Raw genomic sequence first — 13,873 nt, 5'->3', positions numbered from 1 at the left:
TATTAAATTCTGTAAAATAATAGGGAAAGGGTAAAATATTAGACAAACTTTGTAACCGTTTATTTTAGAGTTTCATACTTTTATTTTCTAAGAAGTGGCATTTTATCCCCTATATCCCCTATATATTATTTGAGAAGCATTACAACATTTTTTTTGTGGCCACGTGTTATCACTAGAATAATTTTTAGAATCCTTAGAGAAATAGGTTGGTCCTTCTAAATATATAATAATTTTTTTATTAAACTAACCATAAATACACTATTAATGTTCTTCATTATTTCCTTAAATAAAATCACAGAATTTCTTAATATGGCTAAAGTATATATGACAATTAAGGATTTTGAATAATAAAAATTTGATAAAAATAAGTGTATCTTATATTATATTTGTTTAATTTTAAACTATAAAAATAAATTAAACAACCATAGTAACCATATAATAAACATTAAAAAATTCTTTATATGTTATATTTGTGGTCCATGGTTTAAATTTTTTGTTATGACATGATACAAATGATTAAAAAAATCATATAAGTTGAAGTCTCATTTAATAATTATTAAAAATAAAAGATATATAAATATATATATATATCATTTTAAATTAAATTATATGCCATTTAAAAAATACATAAATATCTTAATTTTGAAATTTACTTTGATCAATTTTTTTGATAAAAATTTTGAAAATATATTGACAATTTAATTTATAAAATATTATAATTTACTTAACCTATTAATCCTACAGTGAAAATGTTGTTATCAGTAATTTTAATTTTTTGCTATAACATATACAAATGATAAGAAAAACATATGAGTAAAAAACATTATTTCATAAATATTAATATTAAATTATACTATATATATGTTACTATCATTAAATTTAATTATATACCATATCAAATAGAAAAAATATTTTTGGATTAATAAAATTTATTTATATGTTTGCACCAATTTAATTATATAAGTAATAGTTACTGAATTTTAATTATTCAATATATATTTATTATTTTCTAATATGTTAGAAACATATAAAATATGAAATAATTTATATATATAATGTTTATCCCGCACAAGGCGCGAATCTTAACCTAGTATTTATTATGGAGCATTACAACATATTTCCGTAGCTATGTGTCATCATTAAGAGGTTTCTTAGAATCTATAATAATAAAAGAGTTATTCTTGGGTTCACCCCCTAGGGTGAACCTATAGGTTCACCAACCAATAAGATTTAATTATTTCAAATCCGATATCTTTTAAAAAAAGAAACAAAATATTGTCAAATTATATTACGCTTTTAAAATTAAAAAAAAAGTATAAATAAATAAAAATAATAGTAGTTGCAAAAAAAAAATTTTCAAAAAAAAATTAATCAATAAACAAAACACTAAACTCTAAATCTAAACCCTAAACCCTTTGGTAAACCCTAAACGCTTTCATAAATTTTAAATTCTTGAATTAAAAAAAAAATATTTTTAACACAATCAACAAAACACTAAACCCTAAATCCTAGTTCTAAACCCTAAACCCTTGGGTAAACCCTACACCCTTGGGTAAATCCTAAACCCTTGGATAAATCCAAAACTCTTGGATCAAATCTTAAACTTTAAGATTTATGATTTATTCAAGAGTTTAGGGTTTACCTAAAGGTTTAGGGTTTAGGGTTTAATAATTGTTGGCAGCGTTAAAAATACTTTTGAAAAACAAATTCTTTTTTTTTGCGATTAAAAAATCTTCTTCTTGTGATTAATACAATTTTTATTTTAAAAATATAATATAATTTGATAATATTTTGTTTCCTTTTTTTAAAAGATACTGAATCTAAAATGACACAATCTTATTGGTTGGTGAACCTACATGTTCACCTAGGGGGTGAACCCAAGAATGTGCGATAATAAAATTGAGCTTTTGAGGCTTCATAGGGCGTCCACATCAGCGGAAAAAAACTTCTTCTAAAAGATGACACGTGACATTTAATTGTGTATGAAAAAAAAGTAAATATATAATATAAGTAAATAGAAATATTACATTAAACAATAATAAGTAAATATACAATATAATAAAAATAAATAAAACGTAAATATAAAATATAAGAAATAGAAATATTACATTAAACATCTACAATAATTTATCATTTGATATAAAAGCAAGAAAATTAGAAACTAATAAAAGGGAGCTTTTGAGGCTCCATAGGGCGTCCACATCAACGGAAAAAACTTCTTCTAAAAGATGACACGTGGCATTAACAAATCTATACTAATAAATATACATTTAAAGAAAAATAAATAATAAGTAAATATACAATATAAGAAATAGAAATATTATATTAAACAATAATAAGTAAATAAACGATATAATGAAAATAAATAAAAAGTAAATATAAAATATAAGAAATAGAAATATTACATTAAACATCTATCATAATTTATCATCTGATATAAAAGCAAGAAAATTAGAATACGTAAATATATAATTAAAAATGAAAAAACTAAATTAAATATCTATCTGAAAAATCTATACTAATAAAATAGAGGCTCCATAGGGCGTCTACATCAGCCGAAAAAAAACTTCTTCTAAAAGATGACATGTGGCATTTAATTGTGTATTTAAAATAAAAAATAATAATAATAAGTAAATATGCAATATAAGTAAATAGAAATATTAATAAAAGGGAGCTTTTGAGGCTCCATAAGGCGTCCACATCAGCCGAAAAAACTTCTTCTAAAAGATGACACGTGGCATTAAACATTTATCTTAAAATGTAAAATATAGATATTAAGGAAATATATAATATACGAAAATAAAATTGATAAGTAAATACACAATATAAAAAATGAAAAAGTACGTTAATCATTAAACATCTATCTTAAAATGTAAATAATAAAAAATGGAAATACTCCATTAGACATCTATATGAAAATGTAAAAATTAAACACATGTAAATATGAATTTAAATATGTAAATATATAATATACAAAAAGTAATAATAATTAATTACAAAATTTAAAAAATGAAAATACTGCATTAAAAAGTAATATACAATATAAACAATGTAAATACTACATTAGTCAAAATAGTTTTTTTATGAAATTATTAAATTTATAAGAATTTATGATTTCATAATTAATTATCTATTTTTCATATTAAAAACTAACTGTTTTTCATAGACCATCCACATAAATATAAAAATCTATTTTTCAAAATAAGCCATGTGGTATTAAAAATAGATAATAAATATACAATAAAAGAATAAGTTAATATATAATTTCAGAAACAGAAATATTACATAAAACTTCTATCGTAATATTATCATTCGATATCAGAAAAATAAAAATATATAATAAGTAAATATTCAAGATAAGAAATATAAATATTACATTAAATCTATCTTAATATTATCATTCAATATAAAAACAAAAAAAATTAGAATACATAAATACACAATATAAGAAAAAATAAGCAGTAAAAATATACAATATAAGAAATATAAATATTACATTAAACATCAATATTAAAATTAGTAAATATACAATATTGAAAAAACAAATATAATATAAAAAATAGAAAAAGTACACTAAAAATCTATCTGCAAAATGTATAATAATAATAAGTAAATATTACATTAAAAATTATTATAATATAATCATTTGATATAAAAGTAAGAAAATTTGAATAAATAAATATACAATATAAGAATAACGAGATAATTAACATTTGAAAATCAATATAAGAGCAAGAAAAAATAAACAATTTAAGAAATGAAAAAAAAACTATATTACACATCGAGCTGAAAAGTCTATAGTAAAATAAATATTAATTAAACATGAAAATAAATATTACATTAAGCATCTAAAGTAATATTAAAATAAGTTAGTTAATAATATAAGAAAAAAACAATACTAAATAAATATATAATAAAAAAATATAAATATTTCATTAAACATCTATCATGTTATTATAATTTGATATAAAGCAAGAAAATTAGAATATGTATATATAAAATAAAAAAATAATAATAATTAAATAAAAAATATAAAAATGGAAAAACTAAATTAAATATCTATTTAAAATGTATATAAAAAATACAAAATAAGAAATATAAATTTACATTAAACATCTATCATAATATTAAAATAATTAAATATGCAATATACAAAATAAAAAAAGTACATCAAACATCTATCTGAAAACTGTATACTAAAATAAATAATAAGTAAATATACAATATAAAAAATTATTACATTAAACAGTTATCATTATATTACCATTATATATAAAAGTAATAATATTAGATTAAGTAAATATACAATATAAGAAAAAATAAATAACAAACCTCTTTATAATATAAAAATAAATAATAAGGAAAAATACCATATAAGAAATAAAAATATTACATTAAACATTTATCGTAATATTATCATTTAATATAAAAGCAATAAAATTAGAATAAATAAATATAAAATATAATAAAAAATAAACAATAAGTAAATACACGATATAAGAAATAGAAAAATAAATTAAAATAAAATAAATAATCATTAAATATACAATATAAAAATATAAATATTACATTAAACATCTATAGTAATATTAGAATAATTAAATATGCAATATAAGAAAAAATAAATAATAAGTAAATATGCAGTAGAAGAAATACAAATATTATGTTAAAAATTGATCTCAATACTGTTATTTAATATAAAAGCAAATATATTAGAATAGATAAATATTTAATATAATTAAAAAATTAAACAATAATTAAATGTACAATATAATAAATAAGAATATTATACTAAATATCTAGTGTAATATTATTATAAGTAAATATACAATATAGAATAAATAAATAATAAAAAAAATATAATATAAGAAGTAGAAAAAGTATATTAACTATCTATCTGAAAAATGTTAAATAAAATAAATAATAAGTAAATAATACTTTAAAAATATATTTTAGTATTACCATTTGACATAAAACAATAAGAATAGTTAGATAATTAACATTTGGAAATTAATATAGTTCCGCGCGTAGCGCAGATTAATACCTAGTCTTTAAAAAAATAAGTTGATCCATACAAATATAAATTATACTAATTAAAATAACTATCAAATTGATTAGTAGTGTACAAAAAAATATTCTCAATTTTTTTCTTATATAAAACCTACGAAATTAACTAATATGATTAATATATATATATATATATATATATATATATATGTCAATTAAAGATTATAAATAATATATATTTGATAACAATTTTTGTATCTTCTCTCTTTTTTGTTTAATTTTATATTATTAAAAGAAGTTAAACAATCACATTAAGCATATAATAAAAAATTTAGATATTTTCTTATATGTTATATTAAGTTTTTTAAAAACGTCAATAAATTACTAAAATGATAAAAGTCTCACATTGAAAATTTGTGATCAATGGTTTAACTTTTTTTGTTCAAACAAGTTATATGATCATAAATCCTATAAATATGAAGTCTCATTAATAGATATTCACACATATATATATATATATATATATATCATTTAAATTAAATTATAGACAATATAAAATATGTTAATTTCAAAATTTGCAATAAAAAATTATTGAGTTCTTAATATTTTAATTTTGAAATTTGTATTGATAAATCTCACGATAAAAGTTTTGTGATTAACAGTTTAAATTTTTGGTACAGCAAATATAAAAATGTTAATAAAATCATATGAGTAGGAAGTGTCAATAATAAATATTTATATTAACTATATATACTTCTATGTCAATATCACTAAAGTTTAATTATATACCATATAAAGTAAATAAAATAATTGTTTTATTTATTTACCAAAAACATGACTGTACATAAACATGACTTATTCTAATGTATATATTTTATGTATACAAATTATTTTTAAATATGTGTTTTCTAATATGTTATTTGATTGTGACAATCCCATATATATACTTCTTCAAATCAAAGTAATTTTTGGAAGCACTATATATATATATATATATATATTATTTCATTCAGATTAAATATTTTAGTTTTGACTTTTATTCCTAAAATTTTTTTAATGAAATATCATGACAAGATTTCAATCACCTCCCTTTGATTTTGGTCAAAAATGAGAGATTTGATCATTCGTCTAATATTTGTTTCTCCCTAATACCCTTTCTAACTATTATAACGGTAAGAATGCGAAATTTGAACTATTTAATAAATCAAATAGTTCTTACTTTAAACATAGTTTACATATACTAGAATGGTAAAATATTATATATTTTTTAATCGGTATAGTCTTAAGTAACTAAACCCAAAAGTGTAATTTAATAAAATAAGTAATTTGTTTTGTTGTTCTAGAACTAGATGATTTAGACCGAGCTGGATAATATATACTAGAGAGATATTTATATTTCGAGTCTACACTTATATTCTATAACAGCTTGGTAAATTAGATTTGAACACTAACTTGTGATAGAGTTTGCTGGTGATTTTTTCAAAATTTTGATTCTTAGATATGTTTCTGCAGTGGAACTAATTTTTACAGATGTCCATTTTTTTTAATTGATACTTATGTAATTCATCGAATTCACAGAAGAAATTAAAAAAAAAATCAAGACTCATATCAGTGAAACAGAAACAAGAACGAAAGCAAAATTTTATAGAAATAGAAAATGAAATCACTTATGGAGAGTCAATAGTAAACAAATCGAGAGCAAAAAACCTAATCTTCTTTCGTCATTTTACAATCGATGTTGCAAATCTAGTTATTGTTATTTGTGTTGGCCGCAAAACTTAATTTGATTTTTTGGATATGAAATCTTAAAAATAATTGAAATGCGTTGTAATATGTTAACTCTTCAACAACGATGATACATTTAAGAACCCAATATTTGTATTCGTCATTTTACAATCGATAAAAATTGTAGTGTTGCAAAATTTTAAAACCATTTAATGAGCAAAACATTAGTATAAAAAATTCACTTCGCGCATGCGTGCGGGTTATCATCTAGTATTTATTATTTTCTGTAATTTTTCCCCACAACAAAATATTATTCTTTTTTTTTGTCAACCACAAAAGGTTATTTTATTACTCAAAAATTTATTTGGGTAGATACACCAAAATATAATAACTCACAATACTAAAATCCTATGAAATGACAGTGTAGTTCTACCTAAAGAATTGTCAATCGCATTCTATCTCCGATGTATATATAATATCTTGGAATCTTCTTTGCAGCTTTGTTATCTCCTCCAACTCTTTCGAGAAAATCGATCATACCTGAGGTCCTTTTAACATCACAAACCAAATCTTTCAGTCTGATTGCATGTGACTATGTGAGTTTGTGGTGATGCCATTTGTATTGACGAATGCACCTGCATCATTCATGAAGCTTATGAATGATGTGTTTCGCTAGCACTTAGATAAGTGTGTGACTGTTTTCATCAACGATATCTTGATCTATTCTCGGAGCAGAGAGGAGCATGCAGAGCATCTGCGGATTGTGTTGGATAAGCTCAGGGAGAATCAGCTGTTTGCTAAGCGAGTAAGTGTAGTTTCTTGCAGAGGAAGATTGGATTTTTGGGTCACGTGATTTCAGAGGCAGGAGTTGCAGTAGATTCAGAGAAGATTACTGCAATATCAGAACGGCCTACACCTAAGAGCGCTACCGAGATTCGTAGTTTTCTGGGTATAGCAGGATACTACAGAACGTTTGTGAAGGATTTTGCCAATATTCCAAAATCGATGACAGGGTTAACAGGCAAAGACACCAAGTTTGATTGGACAGATGCTTGTATGGAGAGTTTTACTGAGCTGAAACGAAAGTTGACAGATACACCAGTGTTGGTACTACCGAGACCGGGGGTACCTTATGAGGTTTATATAGATGCGTCAGGTACTTGTTTGGGTTGTGTATTAATGCAGGATGATCATGTTATTGCTTATGCATCACGTCAGTTGAGGCCTCACGAGGTCAACTACCCTACTCATGATTTGGAGTTAGCAACAATTGTTTTTGCGCTAAAGATTTAGAGGTCATATTTGTATGAAGAGAAAGTTCAGATCCTCACAGACCACCAGAGTTTGAAGTACATCTTTACTCAGGCGGACCTAAATCTGAGACAGCGCAGATGGATGGAGTTGTTAGCAGACTACAACTTGGATATTACGTATCATCCAGGTAAGGCCAATCAGGTGGCAGATGCCTTGAGTAGACGCATGAACGATGTTTCAGGAACCAAGGCGGTTCAGGAGCTGACTGGGACACTTGCTAGTCTCAGATTGTGTGCAGCTACCACAGAGAGAGATACTGCTGGTCTTGAAGCATTGGAGCAGGCAGATTTATTATGGAGGATACGCAGAGGTCAGGATAGTGATGATGCTTTGGTTAAGCAGAATGAGATCGAGAGTATTGGATATCATACAGCTTTGAGCGGGATGTACATGTACCGGAACCGAGTCTGTGTGCGAGATGATAAGCTGTTAAGGAAGGATATTTTACAGCAAGCACATAATTCGCATTTTTTGATCCACCAGGAAATACCAAGATGTACAAATATTTGAAGCGCTACTACCACTGGCCCGGTATGAAGAAAGATGTGGCTACATTTGTATCGCAGTGTCAGACATGTCATATAGTTAAGGCTGAGCATCAGGTGCCTAACGGGGTACTGTAGAACCTGTCGCTGCCAGAGTTAAAATGGGACATGGTGACTATGGATTTTGTGACTGGGCTTCCGATAACCTTTAGTGGGAGGAATGCTATTTGGGTGATCATGGATAGACTTACCAAATCTGCTCATTTTATAGCGATCAAGAAAACAGACGGAGCTGATCAGTTGGCGCAGATTTACCTTAGAGATATTTTGAGGTTGCATGGAGTTTCTATTAGTATTGTATCAGATCGGGATACAAAGTTCACATCTACATTTTGGAGAGCATTTCAGAAGGCGCTTGGGACAAAAGTTCATATGAGTACAGCCTATTATCCGCAGACAGATGGACAGTCAGAGAGGACTATTCGGACATTAGAGGATATGTTTAGGGCTTGCGTCCTGGATTGCGAAGGAAGCTGAAGAAATTATTTACCTCTAGCAGAGTTTGCCTACAACAACAGCTATCATTCGAGTATTGAGATGGCACCGTATGAGGCGCTATATGGCAGGCCTTGTCGTACACCACTTTGTTGTACATAAGTGGTGGAGCGGCAAGACTTAGAACCATCAATGGTTCAGGAGACAGTAGAGCACGTAGAGATGCTCAAGACTCAGCTTAAGGAAGCCCATGACCGCCAGAAGAGCTATGCAGATAAGCGTCGTAAAGACTTGGAGTCTTAGGTAGGAGACTTAGTATACCTGAAAAAGAGGACATTCCAAGGAGGGTCTAAGACTCGAAAGCTAAAGAAGCTTAAACCGAGATATATGGGACCATACCCTATTGTGGAGCGGATTGGAGCAGTGGCTTATAGATTGCAGTTATCAGCAAAGTTGTCGGAATTCCACGATGTGTTCCATGTGTCAGTTTTGAGGAAAATTGTGAGAGCGCCAGAGCTCATTTTGCAGCAGCCGCCCAGTGATCTTGAGAAAAATTTGTCTGCACCTTGTCAGCCAGTTGAGATTATAGATCGGAAGTGAAAGCTGTTCAGGGGATGATGACCAGTTTGGTTAAAGTTCGTTGGGAGATAGACGAGATCCAGGAGGAAACCTGGGAGGCCGACACTTAGATGAGGATTGATTATCCAAAGTTTATTTAGGATTGTATTGGACAGTCGGTTCAGGAGCCGAATTCGGGAACAAATTCTTCATTAGTGGGGAGAATTGTAACGACCCATTATTCAGTCCGATTAATTTGGCCCAGCAAGAGACATGCTCATTGCAGGAAACCCTAGGTGAATTTCTATTTAAACAATGGTAGGCTTAATAGTTTATTCAGAAAAGTCTAAAGCGTCAAAACTCTGCAGAGATTGAGCCGTCGAGTATATCTGAGATTGACCAGTCCCAGCCATCGTCGCACACGCCTAGATTGGATATATCACCACCGTTAACCGCCGAAGGTAATCACACAAAACTGTCGTGGCTTTGGGTTATGTTTTTCCGTTTGATAAATCAATCATATCTCTCAAACCGTTTGGTTTCTCGCGATTTCAAGGACATCACTGCGCTCCTGACGTCGAGGCGAATCCGGTGGTAGAAACTCAGTCGAGGAGAAGCCCGGACGCGCCGTCACGTACCACTTGAAGATCCGCGGGCGAATCTCACGCGCCACCACCGGACGTTCACCGGAGTCACCGCAGCTGGCCACCGCTCGTCCGCCGCCGGGAAGCCGCCGCCGCATCACCGCCGCCGGTGATTTTCCAGTAAGCTACCACCGTCGTTGGCCGCCGCCGGCAACCGGTGAATCGCCGGTATCGATTCAGCGATTCAAGCCGTTGACCAGCCAAGCCGGTTCAGTTAGTCAATTAATTTTTGTTATTGATTAAACCGGAGTAACTCCCTTGTTACTCACCCCTCCTATTCCTTCCCATTTTCAGGTGAGACTGACGAGCATGAGTGATTGCTATCGGACTGGTGCTTTGGGAGTTTTTTTTTTCGGACTTGCGGTTTTTACGCTTTTATCGATATTTTCGGGATTTATTATGTTATTTGGATTTATGGTTATTTATTGGATTTACGATTGTGGAGTTGACTTTTGAGAAGTAAAAAATGGAGATTTCAGACTTTTTATTTATTTAAGTTATTTTGGAAAATACGGGTGTTTCAATTCTTTTTATGTGACAACCCGTCTCGTGGATCCCAGGCTCACAGCGCTGCAGATTAATTGGTGATAATTTATCCTGGAGAAATGTTGTTAGAGGGTGAGGTCCTGAGTTCGAGACTCACCAACAACCTAATTATGGAATCAGAGAAAACTTATAATAGAGGGGTTGGGGTCGGTGCGCTGTAGCGCTGTGAAACTAGGGTCCACGGGGCATATAGTTCCCACGAGGTAGGTTGTAACAAAAACATTGCATGTGAGGAAGAACTAAAGAGATTAAGGGAGAGTAACATAAGAAGAAGTGGCATGTCCACATCGAGTTTGTGGAATATTGGATTAGAGAAGAGAACGTGATTCTTAAGCAATATGCAATAATAGAATATCTTTTTTTTTTATCAAAGCAATAAAAGAATATCTTTGCACAAATTTAATGATAAAAATGGAGGTACTTCTTCAGAGATTGGTTGATCGTGAAGGTGTAAGGAGAAGAACCGTCCGAAGAAGTGGATTGAGAAAATATTTTTGTTTTCAAGTAAAAAAAAATTATATTAACACATTTTTAGCTTTTTGCATTATTGTTCTCTAATGTTTTTATTATTTTAGATATTTTTATTTTGAAATTATGTGGCAGAACATAATTGGTTGATTTACTTGTGATTTAAGCATATAAAATATGTATTTATTATTTTGTTATTTCATAATATGTAAAAGAACGTAAAACAAGTAAGAGTACATAAATTAATTTGCATATACAACTAAATTAATATTTTATGCTTCTCAATTATTGAATATGTATCTATTTTATTTTGTTATTTCATAATATTTAAAAGAACTTAAAATAAGTAAGTACATAAAATTAATTTGTTTATGCATAACATTTAGACCAAAAAAAAAATTGTTTATGCAATGTTCAATCCATATATACAAGGCGCCGAGGTAAGAATATATAACCAAAACTATTCAACCTTCCTCATTTATTCCTTCTGGGATTATCAGTTGCTAACAACGTAACATGCAATACTTATCCACGTAAGTTATGATGATGCATGAAATAAACATGTACACATAAAGTTAATTTAAAAAAAAAAAAACTAAATGTTATCAAGTAGTTAGAGTATCAAAAATAAATTTGAGATTTATCAAGTAGTTAAAAATTTAAAATTACTGAAAACTAGTGTAATTGAAATCGGCGGCTCTCCGTTTGCCCTAGACAGAGAAGCCTTCACTGGAACTCCTTAAAGCCTTAGTAAGTCCTGTCTCTCTTTTCGCTACCGATTTGCTTGTATAACTAAAATCATCGGCTCTTTGTTCGCCCTAGGGCTAGTACCCTTCATTGAAAGTCTTCGAAAGTCCTCTCCCTTCTATGCTTTTGCTTCTTTCTTTTTTGTCTCTAGCTCTTTCTCCACCTTGAAAATATAATTATCTTTGAAAAACGGTTTCAGCTCAAGTATTTTGAATTAGACATTTTTGGTTATAATACAAACTGTAACGGTCCGGTTTCTGGCCCAAAAATTTCTTAAGGAGAGCCCGTTAGGACTGCAGCCCATTAGGGTAAATGACATAGGGTTTCCTCCTATTCCTATAAATGAAGCTGTCTCCTTTCACTTTTCTCTCATTCTGAAACTTGAGCGAAGCTCTGCAGAGATTTAGAGAGACAAGGAAACCCTAGCCGTCAAGCTTCTCTTTTCCTTTTTCTCTCTTCTTCTCTCAACCCTATCTCTCTCTCCCCTGCGCAGTCTCTCTCTCTCTCCTTCTCTCTCTCCTCTCTGCCTCCTCCTCGCCGGTGCCGTGTGGTGGTGGTGGTGGTGGTTGCAGCCGATTGGTGGTGGTGGTCAGATCTCGCAGCTCTCTTGTTTCCTTGTTCCAGATCTGTTCAGATCTCCTCTCCCTTGTCTTTTGTTTCCAGATCCGGATCCAGATCTAGGTTAAGGTGGAGTGTCTCGAACCCAACTTCCTCTCATGATTCTGTATACTCCTATATGTTGGAGTTAGGTTTGATTAGACCCTATTTGAGAGTTAGGATGATAGAACATGGTTATTACTAGGTTGATAGATGAATGGATCATGATGCATAAGAACCCTCATACTGTTACATGGGACTTAATGAACTGAAATGAATTTGTGGTAGTGATGATTGATTGGGATTGATGCTTGTATGTTTGGATGTGTAGTCCCATGTGTTGTTGTGATTAAAGCTAGGATGCTAGAGAGAAATGAATACTAAGCTGATAGATGAGTATTGATTGTTAATGTTATTGAAGTAGAAATTGAGTGCGATATGTATTGTGTGTGACACCGATAACGGGTGGTGTCTAGTGAATGAGTCCAAGTACAAGTCTAAATGAAAGGAAAGTGAATGAGAATGGGAAGGGATAAGTGGAAATGATAAGGATGTGAAAGGATAAGTGAAAGTATAAAAGAATAATGTTAAGGTTAAGCATGGGTGGGGAAAGCATATAGAGTCTAAGGAAAGTATGTGTGGCAGTAGTTCACGCTAGGTATCCATAGGAGATGTGGCGAATCCACAAGAATATGGAAGCACCCATAGGAGATGTGGCGAATCCACAAGAATATGGGGTAGAAGCCTAGTGGGAGCTACCCACTATGATAAGAAACGAAGTGCCAACCGCGAGAGGCGGGATATAAAAACGTGCATTGTAGAGTTCTTAGTTCATGATCGGGTAACGGGGTGTTAAAGGCGTCATAGGATCGAGTCGGTCTGGTAAGATGAGTCGGTTAAGTCTAGGGTTTAACATGTGTGGCAATGAGTGAGATCATTGTATTGATTGATCACTAGGTTGTTAGAAATGTATGGAATTGAATGTGGACAGTTAGTGATGACAATATGAAATGATAAAAATACATTACCTGATTGTAGTGGCTATTCAGTCCCAGTTCCCGCATAGAGAAGTATAGAGTGTCATGCGGGCAGGCTGGTCTAGAGCCACTTCACTGAGTAACTTGTTGCTCACTCCTCCATTTCCATTTCCCTGTGCACAGCACTGTAAGTAGAAGTATATGGATGTGGGTGTGACGGTATTTCAAAGAAGGTTATGCGCCCGTCGACTCTCGGGACCAGTAACGGGACACGTAGGGTTGTCTAAATGAGTAGACACGTGTCCATACC

Source organism: Brassica napus, chromosome A4 (genome assembly GCF_020379485.1).
Source record: "Brassica napus cultivar Da-Ae chromosome A4, Da-Ae, whole genome shotgun sequence".
Classification (NCBI taxonomy): Eukaryota; Viridiplantae; Streptophyta; class Magnoliopsida; order Brassicales; family Brassicaceae; genus Brassica; species Brassica napus.
This window is presented reverse-complemented; position numbering follows the sequence as displayed.